At 48.2% G+C, this 25,867-nt stretch overlaps 1 protein-coding gene across 7 annotated transcripts in view; it reads right to left on the bottom strand.

Moving 5' to 3' along the window:
- Positions 1-25,867, bottom strand: part of trh (PAS domain-containing protein trachealess) — a 398,041-nt gene that overhangs the window by 191,572 nt on the left and 180,602 nt on the right. For 2 of the 7 annotated variants that reach the window (XM_089557227.1, XM_089557232.1), the window contains exon 1: positions 6,915-7,032. The exons of 4 other annotated variants lie outside the window; for them this stretch is intronic. The gene's annotated coding sequence lies outside the window, so the exon portion shown is untranslated. Of the gene's footprint in view, positions 1-6,914; positions 7,033-25,867 lie in introns of those variants that run through there. One more of the 7 variants, XM_089557230.1, reaches the window with a different exon arrangement.

The raw sequence follows: 25,867 nt of genomic DNA, 5'->3' as shown, positions 1-25,867 counted from the left end.
TGCGTATATGTACACACAACCGCATAGATGAAGTCGCGAATTCCTGAAAAGATTAATAAGTTCTTCTGTCAGAAAAACTGCACTTTTAATGCTCAAATATTGTAAGGTATTATTATGGAAATATTGAAGGTAATTGTCCACTCTTCCCATATGTAGCAAAATCTTTCTTTTAGAGTGTTTCCATTGATCGCATCGAGCAGTTAGGGCTGGTATAAAAAAACAATTGGAAACGGTTTTGACGAAAGCAAAAACGTCAATAGCAAAAAACTGAAGCCTGCAGTCCGTAGATTTGCGAGTCTATTGTGTGTTATAATCAAATCTTACAATATATGAAAAAATTGCGTTCATTGATTGCCATAACCAAATATTAAAATATATGAAAAAAAACTGCGTTCATAAACTGGTTCCCGTTCAAAAATGCTTTTGTCCAGAATTGGTTTGGTTTATGGGGGTTTAACGTAACAAAGCGACTCAGGCTATAAGGGACGCCGCAGTGAAGGGCTGAATGGATATCAATACAACAGGCAGCAGAATATGAGATAGCGAAAAGCTTTGGCGCGCAAATCTACCTGGAACATCAGAAAACAAAAACTATAGAGATTAATGCACAGCGCCTGAACTTAGAATGACTTCTGTGGATTATACTACATGAAGTAAGAGTTGCACTGTCTGTAAAGCCAAATCACCAACACCTGACCACCCCTGTGAACCCTTAGCAAATTTTTTTAGACAGTCTGTTGACTTCTGTCTATGAAGTTTGTAGACTGTATATATACAACTCCCACTGAACAGTCTGTATAAGCAATACAAATGCTATAGACAGTCATTAGAGAATCTACAGAGTTATGGCCATACACCTTTACTAGACTTTTGTCCATACACTACGAATAGGCAAAGAGAAATATCTATAGGACAGCAATAGAGTCTAGGGCCCAGTCGAAAAGGGCACCTGCATCTATCCTGCTACGGTCCAAGTTTAAGGTTGCAAGAAATAAAGTAAACGCAATGATTCGTCAGTCTAAAAGAGTACATTTCCGTAACAAGTTCAAGAATGCAGGCTCTGATACTAGAAAAACGTGGTCTTTGATTAACAATCTACGAGGTGTCAAAAGGTGTGGCAATGATGGCAAAGATTTTGTGTCGTATTTCGGCACTGATGAAGAAAAAATAGCTAATGAATTCAACAGGTTCTTCTCGCAAGTTTCGGGCAGTGCGCAACAGAATCCCTTATTTTGTACTCTGAAGAACAGCACAGTTGAATCTGCACACCTACCTTTGCTAACTGAGGATGACCTCTGTTCAATTATTTTTGGTCTTAAACGCAATAGATCTGTGGGAATAGATGGCATTTCAGTAGATGATTTGCGAACCTTGTTCGACATACTTAAAGGCGTGTTGCTGTCGCTGTTCAACAGCATTATCTCAAGCGGCATGATCCCGGTGAACATGAAAGCGGCTATAGTTACCCCAATTCACAAAGGTGGTGCACGTAATAGGTATGAGAATTATCGTCCTATTTCAGTCTTGCCCTGTTTGACTCAAATATTAGAAAAACATCTGCTGTTTACAATGACAAGTTTTTTAGATAAGCACAAAATTCTGTCACCGTGTCAATATGGTTTTGTACAAGGTAAAGGGACGGAAATGCTTTTGGAGGATTTTTCTGACATGTTAAATCGATCTTTTGAACGTAACCAAGTGGTGTGTGCACTGTTTCTGGATGTCAGCAAGGCTTTTGACAGCGTGTGTCACAGTGTGTTATTGTGTAAACTGTCCAGGTTAGGCTTCCGTGGAGTGTTTCTTTCGCTTTTGGAAAATTTTTTTACTGCAGAGAACGCAATATGTCTCCATTGGCCGGGCAAAGAGCGCTTCTTTGTTAATTAAAGCTGGCGTTCCGCAAGGTTCTATAATTAGTCCCCTGTTATTTAACGTCTACGTGAATGACCTTTCAAACTTTGTTCCTGTAGGCCTGTACCAGTACGCTGACGATACTGTACTTGTAACCCAGTCACCGAACTACTCTGACTCGATTTCTTCTCTTCAAGCTGCAGCAATAATTTCTATGGACTGGTTCTCAAACAACCTAATTAATGTTAACAGCTCTAAGACTCAGCTTATATGCTTTCACAGCCCGATGAAGAAGGTAGATTTAAACCATCACCTTTTCTTGCACGGATCTGATTGTTCCCAATGTCAATGTGTACCCTTGAGCTATACAAATACAGTGAAATACCTAGGATTATACTTTGACAGTGCTCTTTCATGGAATGATCACTTCTCCCACGTTTGTAAAAAGCTCCGAACCGTCTCCTGTGTGCTTTACAACATCAGGTACTACATGCCGCTTTCAATACGCAAAGTTATCGTAAACGCCCTTGGTTATAGCATACTGCGCTATGGCATAACGATTTATGGTCACTGTGCAGTTCGCTGGAAGTGCAGGATTAATTCTCTCCTACGATCTTTATTAAAAAATATCGGCTATGATTTAGGCCTTCCCTCCAATTCTGATCTCTTTAAGGTATTTTCTCTACCTGATTTTGATCGCCTTTTGATGGAAACGATCGTCCTGAAACATTTTTGGCTTAGTGACTATAAGATTCCGTATGTTCCCACACGGTCTCTTCGACCGAAGGAACCTTTTTGTATTCCTCGACGGTCTACAAGATATGGAAGGCGAGTAAGAGATTATTACGTTCCCTTTCACTTTAACAGGTTACCTCCAAGTGTTCGCCGGGCAAAAACTAAATACAAAATAAAAAAGATGCTGCGATACATTAATTAGAGGGTTTAGTACATCATGCATGTGCTTTACCACCTGCCAAGTAAATCTTGTGATTTCATTGGTTACTGCTGTATTTATTGCACTGATCTGAGGTATTGTCATGCCACTTTGGTTTTTCTTCCTTGCAATTTAATCTGATGAGGATTTTTTTTTCCTTCATGTAACATGAGTCTTGTGTCTATTTTGTTCTCACCATCATACTAATTTGATGTCCGTTATTTTGAATGTGTTTTTTTTTTTTTGCCTGTGTGTATATCTGCGCGGTTCCGCTGCCTGTCGGGCTCTGCCACTCAAGCCCTATGAGGCTTTGGCAGGCCGGATTTCTGTACATTTTTTTAAATATTTGGCGCAATAAAGTATTATTATTATTATTATTATTATTATTATTATTATTATTATAAGAAGTCTATAGACTGTCTGTAGACCATCTTTATAAGGGATGTTCATTCTCGCACGGGGGCGCTGGATGGAAACAAATGAAGGAACACCATGGTTTCACAGTGTCTCGAGTTCAGTGAAAGAATTCACAGGCACAAGCATAGAGAACCCTTTGCCTGTAATCGACGATTAATACCCGTGAATGAGTGAGAAGTGCCCTTCCTGGTCTTAATTTATGTTCCGGAAGTTTACCCTGGACGCGTCACTCGTTCGTGCGCTTTGTAAAACTCGATGCGGAATTAGAAATAATTTTTGCCCTGTGTGTGACACTTATAAAAGCAGGGGTTGTCAGGTTTCGTGTCAACAGGAAGGTCAGGTTCAGTGCTCTTCGCAACGAATGCGCTTGTTCTCGTAAAGTGGCAGTTTGACAGTGCGCTGCTTAGGAAATAAAGCAGTCCACTCGGAACTTATGATGACACCGGGTACAGTAACCACGCACTCTAAATTTTTGGCACTCTAAACTCTCTAATTAACTAAATACGTATTACTTTTCAGCGCCACGTTACTTTCAGGCTTTTTTCGTAAATAAAAAGAATCCTTCGCCACAAACATATTAGCCTAGTACATTATAAGTACAGAAAAGCACGAAGTAAACCCGCGCAGCCTCCAGAAGGGCTCATGGTTGAATGCGTAGTTTATCTTTAGGGCCACTTACCATTTACTTCAGATGGGGCACTTTAAGAGTAAAATGAAACGAAATTTTGCAAACCACATCGACATTCTCGTTTTTAATCCCATTCGTATCAACTAAATATGTGCACGAATGTCGTGTAACCACACCAACCTCATTTCGAGGGCGAATGAGTGTTGTAGCGAACGTCACTAAACTTTTCGGTGTGACTGGCTGCAAACAACATCAACGCCGATAGACACTTCACTAAACCCACCTGACACGAATATTAGGCCGCACATGAGTGATGAAACGTTCCGATCAAAGATGAACTGATTTAAATGCCCATTGCTCGCGATCGATCATCCGTCGATTGCTTAGTGAAAGAACGAGGGATTCTTGAAGGCCTGTAAGCGCCTGTTGCGTTAGTCGCGCTGCCCCCCACAGGTCGAGAAACCGTACGCTCGCCGTCGGCCACAAGTCTCACAGGTGGCGCTAGTTACCATCCTTATTCGATATCTCCACACCCCATAAGGCAACACATGCTAATCGGAGAGAACGAAAACCGCGCCAGCTCACTTTACACCGAAGCTTTTATGAAACTACGGATACATCTCCCAACTAATTTGCCCTGTCCTTAATTACAAAGCTGCTGGCATTTCATGTTTCCATCTTTTCCTTCTGCATCGCAAATCATAAGGAAGAAAAAAAAGCCGCTTCGTTCGCTTGTCTCCTAGGGCCTATCAGTTGTCGTCTGTATCAGTTTGGCTTCTTCCGTGCTATAACTTCTCCAGCAAGTGACGTCAAATCCTACTTACGATTAAAATGCGCGCAGAACAAACCTTTCGTAATTACTTTTTTTGTTCCATACATGCCCACAGCTTCAGACCGATAGCAATTCTTCCGGGGCTCATTAGACCCTAAATGCAAGTACACGCTGTAACTCAACATCGGTACAGGAGACAACATACCGCTGATAAAAAGCTTTAAAATAGTACCGGCTGCTTCTCGGAACTGATCACTTACACTCCATGCAATAAAAGAGAAAGCGGAATTAACATTAAGCGATTCGAGCCAGGTTAGTTTAGCTTTCGGCTGTGTATAGCTAGCCGGCTCATTTACGTATGTTATCGCCGCACTCGTTCCAACCGGATCCCTTACTTTTATCGGGAACAACTTCCACTAAACAAGATCCATGCGCGGACAAGCATATACAAGTGGAAAACGTCCGCAGAGGGATCCTCCATCGTCTCCAGAGCTTAGAAAAAAGAAACTAAGCGAATTATGCAAGATATGAGAAACGGAACTGCACAATCAAGACAAACCAAGAAACGTCTAAGAACTCGCAACGGGTGCCTGATATGAAGTTGTGATCGTTTAACTTATAGAACGGTTTTATTCTTTATTAGCGAGCGAACTTGCTCTATAAAAAAGCTCAAGGCAGTTCGCATCCGAACTCTATAACAGTTGAATTACTGCGAATAAATATTCTCTGATTTGTTTTCAATGAATCGAGTTAGATTTCAGCAGCCGTTTTCGAGCCGTTTTTACGAACACCCTCATATATGCGCTGAAATACCTGTGCAGCTTAAACAATATTTGCGGTCAAAGCAAGTGGCAGAGGAATAGTTATGGTCCGTCGCATAAAAAGGGGCGTATTAGGCACGAACACCAATATAGCCTTTTCTCAATAAGTGAAGTTTATACGGTAAATTGTTACCGTTTTCATCAAAAGTGATTTGCACATAAACACTTTTTCGTTGTCTTCCCAGGTATTGCTGCGAGTGCTGAATGATCTTTCGTTTAAAAAATCCGGCTCCAGCAAACAAGGGGGAACGGGCTGAAACTTTGCACAAAACCGAGAAAAAAGTAAATACAAAGAAACAGGCCAACCAATGGTTGAGGCTCACCGAGTATTCTAATGCTGCTTTGGCTCTAAGCCGCAGATTTCCGAGTTAAGTAAGCGACACAAAACTGGCAACTTTCAGCAGTTAGTCCTCAATTATGAAATGCAAGGCAAATAAAAACAGAAAAGCTGGAACAAGCGTTTCCTTTAATATTGTTCGCAGCTGTGCGCACAATCGCGGCTAACATTTCCCCTCGACTTCATACCTCATGTGTCACAAAACAACTACATAAAGTGAAGGCGACGTTAAACCTGGGTATAACAATGCCCTAAAGCCTACCAGACGGACCGGGGCAGCGTCGCACAGAAGCCTCCAGAAAGCGCTAAGCGAACAAGCCCGGTCATGTATGCACTAACTCCGAACCCCCCCGCAAGTCACGCCGCGGCGCCCCGCGCACTTATCAGGGGGGCGATCAAATAATTAGAAGAGAAACAAAACACAGCAACGGCCAGGATGATGATACGTGCACGGCCCACCGAGCGAGCAGCTTCTGCAGGGGCAATCAATGAGACGAGCGGCACCGCGAAACGTGATCACCCCAAGCACGCGCCGTGTCTACGGCGATCCAGAGGACGCGACCTCCTCTCTCCCCCCACCAATCGAACCCTCGCTCACGCTTCATCGCGAAACGTCAAGAGAAAACAAGCCGTTCCCCCGGCTCCTTCTTTAGGCCCGCACGTCACGAACACAGCGAACAGATGATTTTCGGACGCCTGCCTCACGGTCGTGAAGCGAGCCATCAACGCAGCCAGCCACTCGTGCGAGTACGCCGACGGAGCAGTCGGCGTCGACGAGGCTCGGCGAGGTCGCAGCAGTCGCGCTTCATCGCAACGACGTTTCCCTAGGCGACAGCTAGCGACGTTGGCCATAGGCATGCTAGATCTGCGCGTCGGCGCTACACAGAACGGCAAGCAGCAACGGCCAAACGCGCTTTTTCCGCCGCGGCCCGACGCGCGCGCGCGCAGCGCGTCGAAGAAAAACACGATCGGACTACGGCGGCGACGACACGTGTTGCCAGGAGCGCGCGCGCGCATGCGCCGAGCACGCGAAAAAGAAGAGACTCCGCGGTGGGGCTCGGGCCCCGGGTTGTAGCGGCAGTTGCATAAGGGTTTGCCTTCGCGCCACACACAAATAAAAGCAGCGCGCGCAGAGCGCGAGGGGATGGGTGCTTTACCTCGTCAGAGTGCTCGGCGAGCGACGGGGCCGCCGATGGAATCCGCCATAGTTGCGCGCCGCTGCTCATGGGAGCCGTGACGTAGTGGTCCGGCGGCGCCGGAGTGCGAGGGAGCCGCGCCGCGCTGCGCCTGCGCCGGTGGCTCCACCTCAGGGCGGCCGCCGCGGTGGGCGGGGAATGGCGCGCCACATCCTCCTCCGCGACGCGCATGGGAGGGGCATAGCGCTTTGCCGACACGCTCGCTGCCCCGGAACGCACCACGACGCGCGACTCAAGGCGGGGACACATGTCAGGCGGGCGCTACGAATCCGGTCCGGCTCGCCGCGTCCGGCGGCGCCGCTCCGGCAAGCCGGCGACCGCCGGACGCGTCAAACCGCGTAGATATGTCCGGTGCACCGCGTCCGGCGAATGTCCGGCACGCCGCTCCGGCGGGCAGCGGCAGCCAATGCGAGCGCGCAGAGCGCCAACGTCACGATGACGTCGAGTTCGCGACGTCACAGGTGAGCACGACAGAGGTACCGTGGTGAGCGGTGTGTCGGCTGCTCAATTGTACGGTTAGTTTGACAGCGCTGTTTTCACCGAACACCATGTCTTCGTTCAAACAGTCCCGGATTTGGGAGAACGAACAAGGGGTGCCGAGTGTAGCACCTTTTTTGAGCGCTGGCCAGTCCCGAAGAGCCCGCGGCTGCGGCGTCGATACGAAACCACTAGGCCTAGCGACTACTAGGGCAGTCGGGGACTAGCGCGCAGTTCGTCGCCCGGCGTTGCCGCAGGCGATGTCGTTGCCGAAAGCTCCACTCTAGCACAGGCATGCTGTCGTTGCTCGAATCTAGGAAGCATCCTTTCTGGTAGCATGGCTGTTCTGTATTTTCTTGTGCGAACGTGAAGTAAGCTGAGCCTGCCGGTCGACCAGCCTGGATCGCGTCTGCTGGCGTCATAAAAACGAGCTAATGAGTGTTCTTGGCGTAAATAATAAACCCTGGGATAGGGAAATGAGAAAATTATATCATTTTTCTGGTTCATTGGCCAATACCGAGTTGCTGGTAACAGTAACAACTGTGGTACGAGCGAATTAGTTGCGAGAACCGCCTCGCAGCTGCCGCTAGCTGGCCCGACGCTGGGGTCCGGCTCGACTGGCGCCCGCTAGCCGCTGCTGAAGGCGCCACGGAAACTGACCATACTATTATTTTATTGTGTGATGATGCTGTTGACAGCAAAGCGGAGTGAAGAATAGGCCTTGAATTATAGCGAAGGCGACTTCCGAAGCGCCGGCCCCTGCCGCTTCGATGCGGAGCAGGCTATAGGCCTAGCGACGACCACGGCAGACAGGCAGCAGCAGAGCTCGTCGCCCGCGAGCGATGCCGTTGCCGAAAGCTCGCAACATAAGCAGGCATGCTTTGTCGCCGCTCGAGTATAGCATGCAGTCTTTCTGATAACAAGGCGATGCCGTCTTTTCTTGCAATATTTGTACACCAAGCCAAGCAGCGCTCAGGCACCGCTGCGCGGCGGCGAAGTGCGACGCCGGTTGTGGGCGGAGCTTGGGTTGAGCGGCGCAGCGATGCTCACCGCTCCTTGTGTGTCCCTGCTTGCTGTGGTGCGGCAGTTCGGAAGCGGCGACCGGAGCGGCGCACCGGACGCGTTGCCGGACATGTGTTCCCTGCTTCACACGCACGCACACGTCGGAGATGGGAAGTCGCAGGGACGCCGCGTCGGAGCAGCTCGCGCAGCGTTGAGAAAGAGGAACGAGCGCACGCGAGATTCGGCGAGAGTTCCGGTGTGTGCAGACAGGTCTACCGCGAGCTTCACCGGCTACTAAACTGGAACTTCTACACCGAAGAGCACTGCCAATTCTGCTCGAGACAGGAGCGGTACGCGAGACACTGAGAGTTGAGTTTTCGTCAGTAGGCCTGCTAGAACGAGTTTCGGCTTGTATCGTGCGCGTCCTCTCCAAACGCCGCGAATGCTGCATACGGATGGTGGTTCGAACTTTCATGGCTCTCCGCCCACGGCGGAAAGGATGGGCACGGCTTCATTTTGTGTCGGACAGAGGTGGTGATTGGCGACTTGTCGATCCGTAGTACTTTCGTGGCTTGCTCGCTAACCTGGTTTTGCGCCTCCTTTATTCTGTCAATCATTTTACTCCCACTCTTCCTAAGCCTGCATGCTCTATGCTCCGTATCGCTTTTTAGCTTGGGTGCACCGCCTGAGAAATGCTGCGCCATCGAGAAGAGGACTGTTGTGAATCGCCGGCGTTCTTGGAAATGTTTGCCGTGTCGTTAAACTATTTATAGCTTTGACCGCGTTTATAGCTGCGAAGCTGATTAAGGCGTCGACTAAATCGACTTAATGAAAATGTTCGCTGAATTTATTAGTGTTCAGCACGACTCTTATCATTAATTGGTCCAAATTATACAGAGAGTACTTGATTCTTCTCATACCGCAAGTTGATCTTGCCCGGGGAGATGATTACTCATTCTCTGTCACGACTGCTGTTTCGTACTTCGTGCGCATGCAATTACGCTTGCGCGTTTGTCCAATGCCGAAAGAATAATTAATTATTCTATGAGAAATCCTTAGTTTCATTTAATGACTAGACAAAATACTAAGTGAATATTCTGTACAAATACAAAATATGCGTACTTTTATCTTGAAGCTGAGTGCTTTCTCAATGGTACCATGGTGAATAAAATCTCTCACAGAAATGTGATGAATTTAAATTTCGTAACTGTAATACAAGAAGGGCTATCATTTAAAAAGAAGTTGATTCAACCGTGTCAAAGTTACTATACAGATAATTCCATAACAAATGTACAAACCGATAGAGAAAGGAATATGCGTACGCCTCGAAGATATGTACATAGGAGACGACCATACCATTTGAAAACAAAATGAAATCGTCGAAGGGCACCCTATATTCCGCGAACTAACACATTCACGGGAATATGGCTGATTTCTTCAAGGTGAGTACAAGACATATCAACACAGATCTTCGGCAGGGACATGGCATGCTGGTTGCGGACTTCAGTTACGTGGATTTAATTAGAAAAGGACCAATTCATAGACACACAATACGAGAAATTAGGAGCATAGTCGTTTTTTAGATGTAGAGTAGATGTTTCAGTTATACTCACGGAACCATATATCCTGCCAGAACTGCCTCTGCACTGGTATACTGTGCAACCTCAGTCTTTTTCGTTTGCGGTTTACACCCTCACACAATATGGGGTGTTCCTGAGAAAGAAGTGGGCGTTGAACGAGTGGTACCGTGTTCGTAAAAATGACACCATTTTTTTTCTGCACTTCCATGAAAGTAAAGAGTGCATTTCGCCCGAACAATTACTTTTTCAACATAGTCTCTTCTGTGAACAGTCCACTGCACAGTCAAAAACTATCTTTCACACAGGTGAATCAGTTTCTCCGAATATGAAAGGTGTCAAAGCAGCACCAAGGATAGTGCTGCAACCTTAAGGTGTAACCCCTCATTACTCAGAACGAGATGTATCCTCCGCAAGGAAAGGAAACAGTTTTTCACGAAATCAACCACTACGGTAAAGCTTATACTTATGACAATACGAATTTGATGCACATACGAACATTTCAGCGTATCCGATGGTTATATATTTCGCGTGTATACCGCTCTGTTGCAGAGAAGCGTTGTTCTTCCTGCCTTCATTTTATTTAATGCGTTAGCACTACAACCCCATGTTGGGAAAATCTGTCCGTCCGCCTGAAGCCTCGGTTGGCAGGTGGAAAAGTGGAGAGAGGGAGTCCCCCCCTACGGGGAGGTAGAGAGAAAGTGGGAGAGGGCAGACGATGAGTATGTGAGAGGCAACGGGTGGGGGAGAGGGATACAATATGTCACATCTCTGGATCGGATTGAGAGAGTGGAGCGGGGCCGGGCACGACGTATCACGCGGTGATTGACGGACTGGATCACGCCACCCGTTCGCCCAGTCTGAACCCGTATGAATCGCCGCATGAATTGCACTGATCGTCCATAAATTTTTCATCCCGTAAATGGTGCGCGCAGATATGGTCAGGAAGGGCGTGAGATTTCCAAAGTGGTTTCTTCGCGTTCAAACAACGCATTCCAGCGGGGCGCGCACCAGCGAAAAAATTATCATCCACAACGAGGAGACCGTGTGCAGCACAAAGACGAAATATCCCGATTGTTGGCACGTGATGGCGCGCGAAGTCATTATCATCGCCTATATGTGTTTTCTGCACACGCCGGCAGGGGGCGCCTTGAAACCGAATTAGCGCCTATAGCTGCCCTCTCTGCAGAGCACACGCGCACGTTCTTCCATTCAGTTACTATACGGTGAACCAACAGCGCACACGTATACATGCGCCCATGCGCAGGTACACACATCGCACTGAGCTGAGCGATCTCGCTAAAGCATCGTCGGTTTCATTTGCACTCATCTGTATAGACGCCCGAGAGGGTGCGGCTGTTGCTGTGAATGAGTCCCTCTATATATATACCTACATACACAGCAATCAGTGAGCAAAATAATCAACACAAAACATGCATACAACGAGTTCGCTCGTGGCCGTTGTATCTCTGGCGAGCATGCTGCCGAAGAGGGGAGTGCATGTCCCCTCTTCTACGTAGCAGCATCCCTGTTTACACCGGGGCGCGCTTCTACGAACACTGCGTATGCGCTAGAGAGAGAGACAGAGAAGGGGAAAGGGAAGAGGAGAGGCGAGAGCAACCCGGCGTGTGTTTCTTTCGCGGGCGTGCCGGCCCAATTAGCTGTGGGCGCCGCCGCTGCCGCTGAAGCCGCTCCCCAATTTGCATATCCGGATCCCCGCCGGCCGCCCACGCCGCCAGAAGAACGGAGGTCTCCTCTCCCAATGCCGTTGAATCTGTATGGGCGAGCCGCCGCATCTCCAACCTAATCCACAGCAACGATAGAACGCGAGCGGTCATCGCATCGCTGCAAATGAAATCACGGCGGCCGCAGCCGCCGCGCAAACACGCCACTAATGCCCCCTGTCAAGCTGCTAAAACCATGCAGTGTTTTAAGAAGCAGCGCTGCACAGGGCATCAGACTAAGCGACATCGCAAGAATGTTAGGTCGTGGTAAAAGTTTTCTGACTGTTCGAAAGTTCAAGTGCCGTTCAAGTGCCGGTGAATCACGATATACACTCAACAACGAGAGAGCCCTGCATTTTACGAAGAGGTTGTGCGGGGTCGACCCAGTAAAAAGTTCGCCTTGTATCCACAGGGCTGCACGGTTTTGCCCACAGAGATTAGAGAACAAACACCAGTTCATTCCAGCAGCGAAACGGTGTGCACGTGTGTGTGTGCGCCCGTGCGGTTGTTTGGGAGGTGAAGGGGGAGGGAACAGGCGTTCGCGGTCATTATAACGCGAGTACAACGAGCAGCTCTCGCGCCCGACTCCTGGGCGCATGCGCGGTTTGCTCGCAGGAGGTATATCACCGTCATCTTGGCGGCCGCGGCGAGGTAACTGCGTGGCTCTTCCCAGCACACTCCCCCCCCCCCCCCCCCCCCAACTGCTCTTTCCCCTCTAGTTTGCTCCCGCCTTGCTAATAGGCCGCACGGCACATACGCTTGCCGGACTCCTCGAATCTGACTGCTAGACCGCTTGCTTACACCACACGCGTAGTGTGCGCACGCGCACACAGTATACGTGCCCACGGAATCATACGCTGCCGGACGCCGCCACAGGGGCCAATGAAGAAGACAGAGGCTTATGAGCAGCCAAGCATTCGGGACATAACGAAATCCCCGCTAAACAGAAAAGGAAGAGAGAGATAGAGACAGAAGGAAAAGATCTCGTATATATCACTCTCGTATGAGAAGAAAAAGAACGGGCGTTCATAAGGCACACCGTGGACATGTTCTGCTCTTTATACATAAGCTCGAAGGCCAGCGGGTGAACGGCCGGTTCGTGTGCAGACTCGTACAGGCGTGCACTACACGTCTGTGCGAATATGGAGTACGCGAATGCGGCTTTCTGAGAAGCGAGAAACTGTGCGGAGGATTAGGAAAGACGGGAAGAGCAATGCAGAGGAGGAAGCGTGCATGTGTATAGGGTACGTGTATGAGTGTATACGAGGCCGATCTATATACGTTTGCTCGCGGCCGCCCGTGTGCATACGAATGTATATACTGCAGGGTACATGCAAATGCCCGGTACGTCTGCCCTCAGGAGGCGCTTCTTCTTATGTGCAGGGTGTAGTGGTTGTCGGTGGTCGCGAACAGAGGGAGGCCGTGTTCGTAGGAGCTCTCATGCGTGTACGCAGGTGTGTGCTGCACATACTGTGTACACGCGCCCTTGTACGTGTACCATTCAGTTCCGGACACTTATTTCCTTTCATTGTTTTGTTTTCTTTTAGTATTAAATACAGATCGCTTACACATGCGTGCACATAAGTGCGCGCTATTATATCCGTGTTCCATTCTCCATGCTGTTTGTGTATTTGTGTATAGAGTATCGTGAACTTTGAACTCCGGGCAGGAACGACATGGGGATGAAAGACGAAATAAAAAAGAAAACGCCTTTGCTTGTGTTTTTTTTTGTATTCGTTCCTGCCTTGTGCGTACTGGGCAGTTAAAGGGGTGGAGACACCAAATTTTGAAGCTATAAAAAGCCTGCTATGGGATTCCTATGTATGCAAGGGCCCTCACAGCCAGGTGTTGGACGCAAAAAACATTTAAAAAATATTTTAATTTGGTTCCAAAGATTACCTAAATGCTCACTCTCACGATCTAGACCCATCGCTAGCGCCATCTACCATGACGTGACAAGGGGTGTAGAAAAATTAAAGTTTTAGTGACGTCATACCAAAATACAGTGACGTACGATGAGCGGGGCACAGCCGCGTGAGCGCAGTCGACGCACCAGCGAGCCGCGTTTGCTGCTAACCGCCACTCGCTCGGTTTGCGGCGCGCCGTTGCGAACAGCGTCGCAACGTCCGATTGCAGCTCGTTGCCTGCGTCCGGCCTGCTAGATGTCAACGGCGGGCCGCTCGCGGCAACAACGACGGGAAGCGGTAGCCAATGCGAGCGCGGAGAGCGGCAGCGTCATGATGACATAGGGCGCACTCCTTGGAGCCGGGCGGTCTGCGCCAGTCTTCGTGCCGAACGCCGGCATCTGAAGAACGCGATAGTATTGTTTGCTCACGTTCATAGCAATCCCTGGGATACATGAACATAAAAAATGCATCTTTTCTGACGATCGTTGGCAAATACCGAGTTCCTGGTAGAAGTGATGACTGCGATGCAAGCAAATTTCATCAGCCGGTTTTGTGCTGTTGCGACCTGGTGCGGTTCGCCTGCCGTCTGCTAGCTCTGTTGCTGAAGACGTCGTGGAAATCGAAAATATCTTTTATTATGGGACGAGTTCACAGTAAAGGGGTGCCGAGCGGAGCACGTTTCTGAGCGCTGGCCAGTCCCGAAGCGCCCTCAGCTGCGGAGTCGATATGCGAAAGCAGCTAGGCCTAGCGACGACTAGGGCAGTCTGGGACCAGCGCGCAGGTCGTCGGCCGGCGTTGCCGCAGGCAGTGTCGCTGCCAAATGATCCACTTTTAGCACAGTCATGCTGTCGTATCTCGAATCTAGAAAGCATCCTTTCTGGTAGCATGGCTGTTTTGTATTTTCTTGTGCGGACGTGAAGTACGCCGAGCCTGCCGGCCGGTAGGTCAGCCTGGATACCGTCTGCCGACGTCATAAAAGCGAGTTAAAGAGTGTTCTTGACGTAAATAATAAACCATGGGACAAGAAATGCGAAAAAAGTGTCATTTTTGAGGATCGCTGACCAATACTGAGCTGCTAGTAGAGGTAACAACTGTGATATGAGCAAATTTCTCACAACCGCGCCTAGCAGCTGCCGCTGGCGCGACGTTGGGTCCGGCTCGCCTGGCGCCCGCTAGCTGCGCTGCCGAAGGCGTCGAGGAGATTGACCATACTATTATTTTATTGTGAGATTGATTCTGTTAACACTACAGCTATTTGTGAAAAGTAGACCCTTTATTATAGCGCAGGCGACTTCCGAAGCGCCGGCCGCTTGCTAAACAGGCTATAGGCCTAGCGACGAGCACGGCAGCCAGGCAGTAGCAGAGCTCGTCCCCCGGAGCGCCCGCGAGCGGTGCCGTTGCCGAAAGCTCCCAACATAAGCATACATGCTTTGTCGCTGCTCGAGTATAGCTGGCAGTTCTGATAACAAGGCGATCTTGTGTTTTCTTGTGATATTTGTGCACCATCCCAAGCAGCGCTCAGGTACTGCTGCACGGCAGCGAAGTGCGACACCGGTTGTGAGCGCAGCTTGGGTAGAGCGGCGCAGCGATGCTTACTGGCATTTTGCGAAGTGTTTCGCATCCTCACGCGAACCCGCGAAGGCGATATTAGCGTGCGAACAAAAAAAAAGTCGATGTCCTCACTCATTGGAATCAGATCTGTCAGAATCCGTGCTGCTGGGACTAGACGTGCAGTTGTTTGTTTTCATATGCGCTGGTCAGCACGTGTGTGGGAAAGCAGACGATGCAGCAGTAGGTGCGTCACAACTTTTTGTGGGCCCACGTGACCAAGCGAAGCAGTTGATCTTCCCCCTCTGTGACGTCACTGTACAACTCGGCGTTCCGAAACCGAAACCGAAAATCGTTCACCTAAAAATGCTATAATAAATTATTCACTGTGAATATATGAATCTTTGAGTGTGTATCATGCTTCCTGGAGCCATAAGAAACGTTTGAAACTAAGAACGCGCGAACCACAAACTTGGTGTCTCCACCCCTTTAAAGAAAGCTGTAAGGTTCTGCGACTAACGATTCTGCCAACCGGCTCGCGGGCAGGTTGTAATGCCGTCACAAGGTCACGTGACCCAAGGGTCCCCCACCAAGGTTGCTCCGGGAATTTTTTTCCCACAACGCCCACAACGACGACGGATTTTTTACACAACGGGAGCTTTAACGATATCGCGTTAATAAATGCATAGTGCCTGTATCCAGTGTAACGCTCACAATCATGCGGAATTTATATGCCGCACAGATACAGGTTTAAGCAATGTGAAACGGGACATTGTATCATAAATTCAATTATTTATGTTGAAATTTTCATGAGAAGCCTAGATACTGCTTTCTTTTAAATTTAAGTACAGTGTTCTTGTAGATGCACGATCCCTTCATTGAGTTTCCAAGTTGGATGAAAGACAAGAATAAATTTAGAGCGAGCTGCCGTTCATATCTTCTCTCTGTCACTTGGTGTTCTTTTTCTATGGCATAATTTTTCCGCCGCACCAGCGTGCTGAACGGAAAGCTCACAAAATACATCGTGCTATATGAAAGCGCCAGTAATTATTCTTGATTACTTGATTACTTGCTCTCCCCTTACGCCGGTGCACAAAATTAGCGAAGCCTATAGGCTTTTTGTCTGCGCTTAAAACAACATTGAGAGGTTGAATAAAACTGAACTTTGTTTTCTTTTAAACGAAAGGTGTCCATAATATATATGCTGCGCGCTATACCTTCAGTTAAGGTAACTGTAGAAGGATATTGATGCGAAAACAACACTATAACCATCCCCATACTTGTGGCAGTGCGAAGAATTCAGTGTACCCGCCGGTTTAAACATAAAAATTTTCAATAAACTAAGGAACGTTTAGTTAAATTGCTAGTTACCACGGCATATTTTATTAAAGTGTCCGTATTCAACATGTGTGTCCGTATTCAACACAACCGCATACTATAACTAACAAAATATGTTAGTCTAAGATTCTTGGACATCAAATTGTGAGGCAACTAGGGAATATTGTAAGGCACTGTTATTGAAATATTGAAGGTAATAGTCCATTCTTCCAAGGTACGCAGTAAAATCTTTCTTTTGAAGTTCGTCCATCGTTCCCATCGAGCAGTTTAGCCTGCCACAAAAAAACCAGTGGAGAATGTTTTTGACGATAGCAAAAACGTTAATAGCAAAACATGCAATACTGCCAAGGGGAGATGTGCTGACGTATTGATTATCACAGCGTAATCTTAGATTGTGACCAGAAGCGACAACGCACTCCCTCACCAGCACAAGATTTGGCCACCCTGGTGTAGTACTTAGCCACAACCTTCTATGAACAAACCAATCTGTTACTAACCAAGGCATATTATGTTCAATTGAGTATATGTGTGTGTATGAGCGTGTGTGTGTGTGTGTGTGTGAGTGAGTGAGTGAGTGAGTGAGTGAGTGAGTGAGTGAGTGAGTGAGTGTGTGAGTGAGTGTGAGAGTGAGTGTGAGAGTGAGTGTGAGAGTGAGTGAGTGAGTGAGTGAGTGAGTGAGTGAAAGTGTGTGTGCGTGTGTGTGTGCACGAGTGTGCGCGTGCGTTATAGAAGCCTACACTTCCCTCCCCCTTCTTTCTGTCTCCCACCTCCATGCCTTCGACACTGCTGTTGCTGCAGCGGTGCCGGAGGAGGAGGATAAGGAGAGGGAAAGCGGGGCGACGGGGCACGAACGCGCTTGTGCGCACGGCCCCTCCGTAAACTAGCCATCCAGCCGCACCCATACACACGTATACTACACTACAACACACGCTGCGCATTCATTCATGCGGAGCACCAAACCGCTCCACGCCCACCTTGCGAGCCCAACGAGGAGCAAGAAACGCCTCGGACGAGTAGTCGGAGTGGTCAGCAGGCGCACGCCCCGCTGAAAGAGCGGAATTAACGCGCTTTGCAATGGAAAGTGCGGCCGTAAAGGAGCGCCCGCCGCTGTTCCCTACATTTGAGGTTCATGAATTCTTGATAGCGTACACGTTCCCGTATAGCGGCGAACAGGCGCGGTCACTAATGCTTTTCTAACCCTTCTCCGGTGCTGGTCAACGCGAGGCAAAGCACGCCGTGGAGAAACAAAGGTCATTCATGAATCCCAGCCGAAAACTCCTCTGCGTAAGACCAATCCAGCTGTATACGAATGCCACAGTGTAAATTTAAAACCGTGTAAAAGATGTCTCACGTCACTTCAATCGGTTTTAAATAACTAGTGGAGCATTTCGCACCAACTCCTACGCTTTGCCTGACATGGCATGCACTCGAAACACGAATAAGTAAGCTATCTTCTATAGCGCACCCCCTTATAGAGGCAGGGTGCGCTGCCCAAGTCCAGAAGTCGATTTCGATCACTAAATATACGGAACGCTTACTCTAGGCAACAATATTCCCGCTGAAAACCGTACTAACTTTATGGAGTTAGCAACGTGAGGAGGTCTAGTTGAGTTCAGTTGAGTTGCGTATGCTACAGGTGGAATTAGCCTTGGTTATTCTGCCGGCAACTGCTCCACCGTAGCGCAATAATGTCCTAAAACCGGCCAGATCTGCCCCGCTATGCACATAGTCGCTTGTAATAGAACATAGGCCACTCCCGCAGTCACCATCTATGCCCACATTCACTCACAAGAGAACATAACCCACTCCAGAAGTCACCATCTATACACATATTCAGTCCCAGTAGAACATAGTCCATTGCAGAGCCACCATCCATGCACACATTCCCTCACAGAATAACGTAGGCCACTCCCGAAGGCATCATCTACGCACACATTAAATCACAGAAGACCATAGACCGTCCCTGCTGTCACCATTTAGAGTCAAGATCAGTGTCCTGTAGGAATGTTAAAAGAAGGCGTGAAGCCTCTCTTCTGCATGTCTGGTTTCCACTCGGGTAGATAATGTCCTGAACTGTACTGTGAAGGGCTCCTGTCCTCTTGAAGGAAGCAACCATCACAGATCACAGATCGTCATCACAGATGACTAGGCTCTTAAACGCTTCAAGGGAGGTCTTGTAGTTAGCAAATAGAGAACATTGAAACCGCTGTTAAACCTTCGTAGCAGCCAGGACTCTGGATGTTTTCAAGGGGGAATTAGATTCCGTTGTCAGGTATGCATTCCGTGTATTTGGTGATGGAAATCTATCTGTGATCTTGGGAAGCATACCCCGCCACTAAAAAGGACTCACTTGGGGGAACCTTACTACCTTTTAATTCTCATATAGGCTAATTGGTGTTTACAGTGCATGAGGTATTGATCAAAAGGAGGTATTTAGTTAATTAACAAATAAGAAATGCTACCGGGACCTGGGTGCACCAAATGCACCCGCCGAGTGATGTATGCGGTTGATATTCAGTGGTGAAAGGCACCAGAACATTTCGGAACTTTGGTTCACACTTGATGAAGCACCCTGTACATATATGCATGCACAAATAAAAGCACGCATTGAAGGGGCACTGAAAACAACTCCACCCAAATTATATTGTTTAGTAAACATTCGCTGGCATTTGCTGGCTGTTTACTGCTGTGGAGATTTGATTAAACATTTTCCTGCCACTAGATTCAAAATCGTGACGACAGACCAAGGACTCCGTGATCGTCATTTAGAAGTGAATGGAGGTGTATCCTATAGCCTCTGTGATCCGCACCGAGAAAACTGCGTCGACGCACTGCAGTTTATATTCACGAAACCAGCCAGTGGTGACGGCATCTGTATTTCATTTTTTGACCTTTTGTATCTTCTTGAAGCTATAGTTTCACTAAAAACTCCGTCTTCGTCTTCGTCGTCAGGATCTCTTAAGAAAAAACACTGTCAGTGGATGATTTGCTCACGGGAATTTAAAGGGAGGAAACGAGTACGTGCAACGCTGAGGACCGAGCGCCGATGGTCTGGGCAACAAAGTGGACTCCGGGGAAGGAAGACGTCAGTATAGGGGCTGCAGAAAGACGGTGCGTTCCAATACTCCCAAGTAGACGTCTACTTAGACGTCTTGCCGGACAGCGGCCATTTTGAGACTCGTTCCAATTTTCACGAAGCCGTCCAAGAAGACTGCTTCGCCGAAGTCCACATCGATGCAGGCTAACTTCCTGTCTAAAGATGGCGGAGCAGTTGGTGCAGTCAGAGCTGAGTGAGCCGTGCTCTTGGCGGGCACTGGAGCCCGGAGACGTACCATCTTTCAAGTGTCAGTCATTCCGTTAAGTTGATTTTTATAGGAACTGGTGGCAAATAAAGCCGTCTTTGTAGACCTACGATTATATTTGTGAATCGAGCGAGAGGAAGTCGTGCGGGTGAGATCGTCTGCTGAAGCGGTAGCGATAAACGCACCATTATTGCAGAAAAAATAAAATAAGAACTAGCAAAGTACTAACAGCGCATTTTTAACTTGTTTCATTAAGAATTTTTAAGAACATAGGAGTGCAACTATTCCCAAATGTTAGTTCAGTTTATATGCCGCAAGGTGGCGCGTGAAGTAGACACGTTCCAATATGTAGACATGTAGACAGCTTCCTAGACGTCACACTAGACGTCTTGTCGGACGTCTAGAGAATTGGAACGCACCCAGAGAGACATGAACTGCGTATATATGTGAAAGTGGCATATAGTATATATATATATATATATATATATATATATGGATTCCACGGTCGGTGCAGGACAGGTTGGGAACGGATATTGAAGTGGATGCAGTGGGGTTGATGATGATGATGAATGAAGCAAATCAATGTCTCAGTCAAGAATCCAAGCGCCAAGAGTCAACTGTTTCAGCACGATGCTTCGCTACTTCGGTTAATGTGGGCACCTTCCTTCCCTCAGTGGCAATATCGAGCAGCTGTTGCGGTCGTTTCTTTGACCCCCCCCCCACACACACACACACACACACTTTTTTTTTTTTTTTTTGCAGAGCGAGCCGGAGAAGTGTGGGAGTACTTTTTGGACCGGAAGTACATTAATTCTCAAAAGCAGCTTGCAGTTTCAACGGCTGACTATGCAATGGTTCTACGGGAGAAATATCCGGAATGCGCCTGTATACGGATGAGTCGCGCAGAGCTTTATGAGCCGTTTCTTCGAGAAGGCGCGCAACGACACACCGTCTCACAAAAGGCAGCAGCAGAGACGCTCTAAGCGAGGAGTATTAAGCCTCGGCTGCGCGCCAAATAAATAATGCTCGCTCCCCTGCCCAACTTAATCGGGCGGGCCCATAACTCTTTCCGCACAGGAAAGCAGCAGCTGCTGCAGGGTTGGCGCCGGGCGCATCCGCGTGTATATGACGCTTATTATGGGGCCACTGCACGCATAGCCAGTAAGAAAAGCGGTTGCCCGCGGCGGGCATGCGTCTTTGCACGGCGCGCCTGCACGTATGTGCTTGTGTGCGCTTGTGTACCGCATAGGTGCGCATTGAATCACGCCGCGATTTTGAGCAATCAATGCCGAGCCCTGCTCCTCACAATTTCGAACCCTGCGATCAAGCAAAATAATGATAAAAGGGGCGCAGTGTTTATCCGAAATAGTTTATTTCCAATAGCTGAAGCCGGCAGGGCCGGAAAAAAAGTAAAAGAACCAGGAACCCAGCGACATAAACGTTAACGAAAGAGCAACATCGTTGGATTTCTTGTGTGGAAGATGGGCGGCTTTTTGCCACTGTGGCAACGGGTGCGCTGGTCGTGTGATGATAGCTCATACGCACTCTAAACAGAACGAAGAGAAAAGAGAGTAAGATAGAACAAGAAATGCGCTAGAGGACAACTAAATCCCTTTTTACTCCCTTATAGGCATATTCATGTTTAGACTGAAGATTAATCAAGAGCGGGTGAACAGAGAAGCAGTAAAATTCCATTTCGACAAGCATAAAAGTACGGATTCCCCTCCCAGTTGATGCGATTCAACAATATTCATACCTTAGACATGCGCAGAGGAATTTGTCGTTTAATGTTTCTCCCCAAAACAGTGTTACATAAAAATAAATAAAACCTTCCGGAATGCGCCAGACCCCTAACAACGCGAGGAACTGTTCAAACTCAAGAACCCTTCTGCTTCAATCTTTTGCGAAAACGAATAGCTTTAAGTACGGTTTCTTTTATTTCCTCATAGCCATGTGATTATAATTGTTTACTATCTCAAACGTTTGTGCGTAATTTTGTTCAAGACTGGACCGTTAATTCTCCAGTTGAACCTGTCTTTGCTGCCGTGCATTTTAGTCCAGAACACTGTTTTGTTCTTTGCTATAGATTAATTTCGTTGTACCAGCAGCGCCGAAGTTAAGCTGTTGAGTCTCTGTATGTGTGGTGTTTCCTCCACTCTGTTCGCAACTTTCCCCCTCTTTTGCTAAGTACCCCTGCTTCGGCTAGGTCATTGGCCCAGAGAATATTGAAATAATAAACAGAAACAATACAATTGCAAAAAGAAACACGCAAAGATTTCGCCCCGAATCGTCGCGGTAGTTAAAGTACAGCAGCACTGCAGTTGCGCATACACGACTGAAGTGAAAACAGCTGTTATCACTGTTATCACTCCGGTCTTAGGTTGTTTCTTACGAGCTCTATATGTTGCAACAGGCCTGAACGCACACACATCAGCAGATTTTATCACCCACTTCTTTTGTATTTTATCCCCTCACTCCTCCCCCCCCCCGTGTAGGGTAGCAAACCGATTACTCTTTCGGTTAACCTCCGTGCCTTTCCCCTTCTACATCCTCCTCCTCTTTTGTATGCACGCAAAAAAAGAAGAATAAACAAGAAGACAAGCTACGGCAGTATACGCATTTTGCAAATCAACTCAGCCTTCCCACTGCACCTTTTCCCTTCTGCCTAGTTTCACGGTAGGTGAAATGCAGAGAAAAGAAAAAAGAGGCTGCCTAAATTCGCGTGTATGCGCAACCCACCTGGTCACTCTCTCCACCGGACGCCACCATGAGCGGCGACCATTTTCTTTTCATCCCCAAGTAAAGCATCTCTGCGGCCAAGATTTGTTGACGCACTTGGCGCCAGTCGCGTAGACGCAAACGCCGGATCGTTGAGCTCGCAAATACCGTGGGACTTGGCGCGCGGTTGCATGCTATACAGTGCAGTGCTGCCGCGACTCAAGTACACATATACGCCACAGGCGAGCACGCATCGAGGACGCACTGGTGCGCACATACGCACACCACGGCCAAGTCGCGAAGGAGAAAGTAAACGTTCCAGGGCTTTCCCTCGCGATTCAGTTCTGCATGCATCTCCACCCTTCGCCCCTCAGGGTGTAATATGGCCGCCAGCCTCTCATGCAATGGGCGCCGCGCGCTGCTGTTGTCATCGCCACTGCGGCAATGGTCCGTTTCTGGTTTCGCCTACGTGAGCTCTCTAATTGCCTCCAACAGCGTGTCCTCAGAGCACGCCTGGCTAAGGGCGCTTTTCAGGATAGAATTTTGCGTGTTTGTTTCTTTTTCTTTGGCTTACACGTGCGTGAGACAGTCCACCCCAAAACATGCATGCCAGTGCGCAAACGTTCCTGCTCCCTCCTCCGGTGCTCTTTTCAGGCCAGATTTATGACCACTGCGAAGAGGGAAAGGAGGAAACGGGCGAGCAGAAAAGCAGCCGCGCGATATTTAGCGTCTTTCTTGAACCCGGTGCGCACACTCGGGCACCAAGCTTTTGCGGAATAAAAAGCACTGACGATCGTGTTGGGAGAGGAGGCAGGAGATACTCTCTCGCCCTTCCACTCTCTCTCTTTCTCTCTCAGGTGTAATTATTAGACGCGGAGTTTCCGCTGCAATGAGTCGAACTCTCGCACGGCAGTCGCTCCGTTTCGTGTATCCGTCCAGTAAACGAGAGGAGATATCACACGCAGCAGCAGCAGCAACAGTCGGGCTCGTGATCCTGCCATAAAGGAACCGTGATGCTGCCGTTTCGGTGGGTTGATCGGCCGAGCCAAGCCGAGGCAGTGCAAGCCAGAAACGCAGAACGAGCGTGCAGCGTCAACAGCGCGCGAGAATCGCGCCTCGAGTGAATGCGCACGTGCAGGTATATACAAAAAAAAAGAAGTAGCTTAAAGCGGAGCCTTTGATTGTTGTACTTGGAACTCGGTGAGGAAGCGAGTCAGCAGCTCTACCGCTTTTTGATACGAGCGCCATCTGCCAAATTGACTTGCCGTAATATAACACACTGAAATGCTAACGCTATAATGCACCTGATGTGGATACTCAAGGATTCGAGTCAAGTTCATGCATTTTGACTGAATGAGAGCGAAGGATTACATGCATGGTTACGGTCACGTTCGCGGAGCATCACTGCTATGCGCAGCAAAATTTACAGGGCCGCCCAATTTGCAGCTGCGCAGTCAGTCTTCTAAGACGTGGTGCATCTAAAGTGGTAAATTTCGTGCTTCACGGAGGAAGAAGAAAAGCGGCGTACAGTGAACTCCATAACGTACTTATTCATGCTCCTCCATTAAAGGGCTCTAAAAGAGCGCTCTTTCGTATAATGCGCTGCAAAGTGCTCCGCGCAGTTTTCATTGTTGTATGCGGTATAGCACAGCTGCAGTGGTCAGTTTCGTTACATAAGAGGCGCGAGGATTCGTTCTATAGAGCGCTCCTGTGGAGGCCTCTATGTGAGCGCTTTATATAGATGGAGCGCTCCAAACTGCTTGCTCCACACAGCATAAGCTTCACGAAGCAGTATCCAGGTAAGAGGGCTATACTCTTTCGTTCCATGGGAGGGCGAAAAGGGTGGGAGTGTATTATTAACGCGGTAAAATGTGCCGTCAGTCATCAAATTCGCCTATCGACTACTCAGGGAACTGACGTCACTGGAGGGAAACATTCTCATTGGCTGGATAGAAGTGACGTCACCCGACCAGAAGTGACATCACATCCGTTGAAGGCATCAACAACTTGTAATGCCCTGCCAACATATAATATAATTAGGTACTACTGTGAATCGTTTTTTTTTGTTTTAGTTGCAAAAGAAATGTGCAAAAGTAATTTTTTTTAGGCGCGGGGGCTTCCACTTAGGCGTGGAGAGGGTGAGCGAGAGTCAAACAGAAAAGGACAAAGCAGTGAGCCGCCGAACTGCAGGCGGAAGAATCTCATCGATTGCTGCCTTCTAACTTAATTCCAGCGGGAGAACCTGCCTTGAGAACTTGCTTTAGAAGCGGCTGTTAATGACACAATTTCCGAACTGACGTTGTCTAAGGACCGTTCATGAAACGCCTCTGATTCACATCGCAGCCGCATCAGTCGTTAACGACATCACGCTGCAGCATTCCCAAAGCAGCCATTTATTTAAGCGTGAAAACATCGCAGTAAAAGAACTCGTTAACCCATTAGAGCCCAAGAAAAATTTAACAGAGGGATTTTCTTCATGTTTAGGACATAATCCTCTCTTATAAAGAAAAACATATCATGTAAATTCCGTTACTATTGCTTCATTCTTTCCGAAGTTACACAGGTTTACTTTTTATAGTACGCTGGGTCCCCCCCCCCCCCCCCCCCCTAGCCCATGTAGCTACTACGGTCCACCCCCTACTTGGTGGCGTAAATTTTATTAAGCAAACATCCTGAAGTTTCACCGTGGAAAAATTCCATACTGAGAAGAGGACACGCGCCTTCTTAGGTAAGGGGTGTCGGCCGATCCCCTGGTGAAAAAAGCATGACCTATTTGAAAACAAAAATTCAATCTTTCATGTTTAAATCATAAAAATTTTAGCTGTACTTTTAAAAGTACGCTGGGTGCTAATGGGTTAAACAAGCAAAGTGTAATTTGATAAAGAAAAAATATACACGCCGACCAGATTGAACAGCAACCTATCGCCAGCAAATAACTATCGTTATGCGATTTTGGCAGCTATTAATATGTCCGACTTGAAACGTAAGCTTCCGCTGCGCTCTACTAACAAACCTGCATGTAGACGCAAAGCCTCGAGTACCTACCTCTTTTCCTAAAGTGCGAGGCTCGTTCCCTCCTATTACACTGTGCTCCTCCAACGACTAACGGCTCGAGTAGCGCGCACGCCAGCGCCATATCCGCCAACGCTGCCGCAGAGAGCGGTGGAGGAGGGCGCTGGCGTAATGACTGACAGGCCGGGGACGGCTCAATCCATCTCCATCGCGTGCCGACGGCACCGCCTTCCTTGACGGACTCCGCGGAGGGCTGCCTCCCCCTCTCGGCGACGAATGAGACTACAGTTGCGTGCAGCAAGGCCGCAG

The sequence above is a fragment of the Amblyomma mixtum genome, chromosome 8, assembly GCF_055824585.1.
Source record: "Amblyomma mixtum isolate Tamu chromosome 8, ASM5582458v1, whole genome shotgun sequence".
In the NCBI taxonomy this organism is placed as follows: Eukaryota; Metazoa; Arthropoda; class Arachnida; order Ixodida; family Ixodidae; genus Amblyomma; species Amblyomma mixtum.
This window is presented reverse-complemented; position numbering and strand designations above follow the sequence as displayed.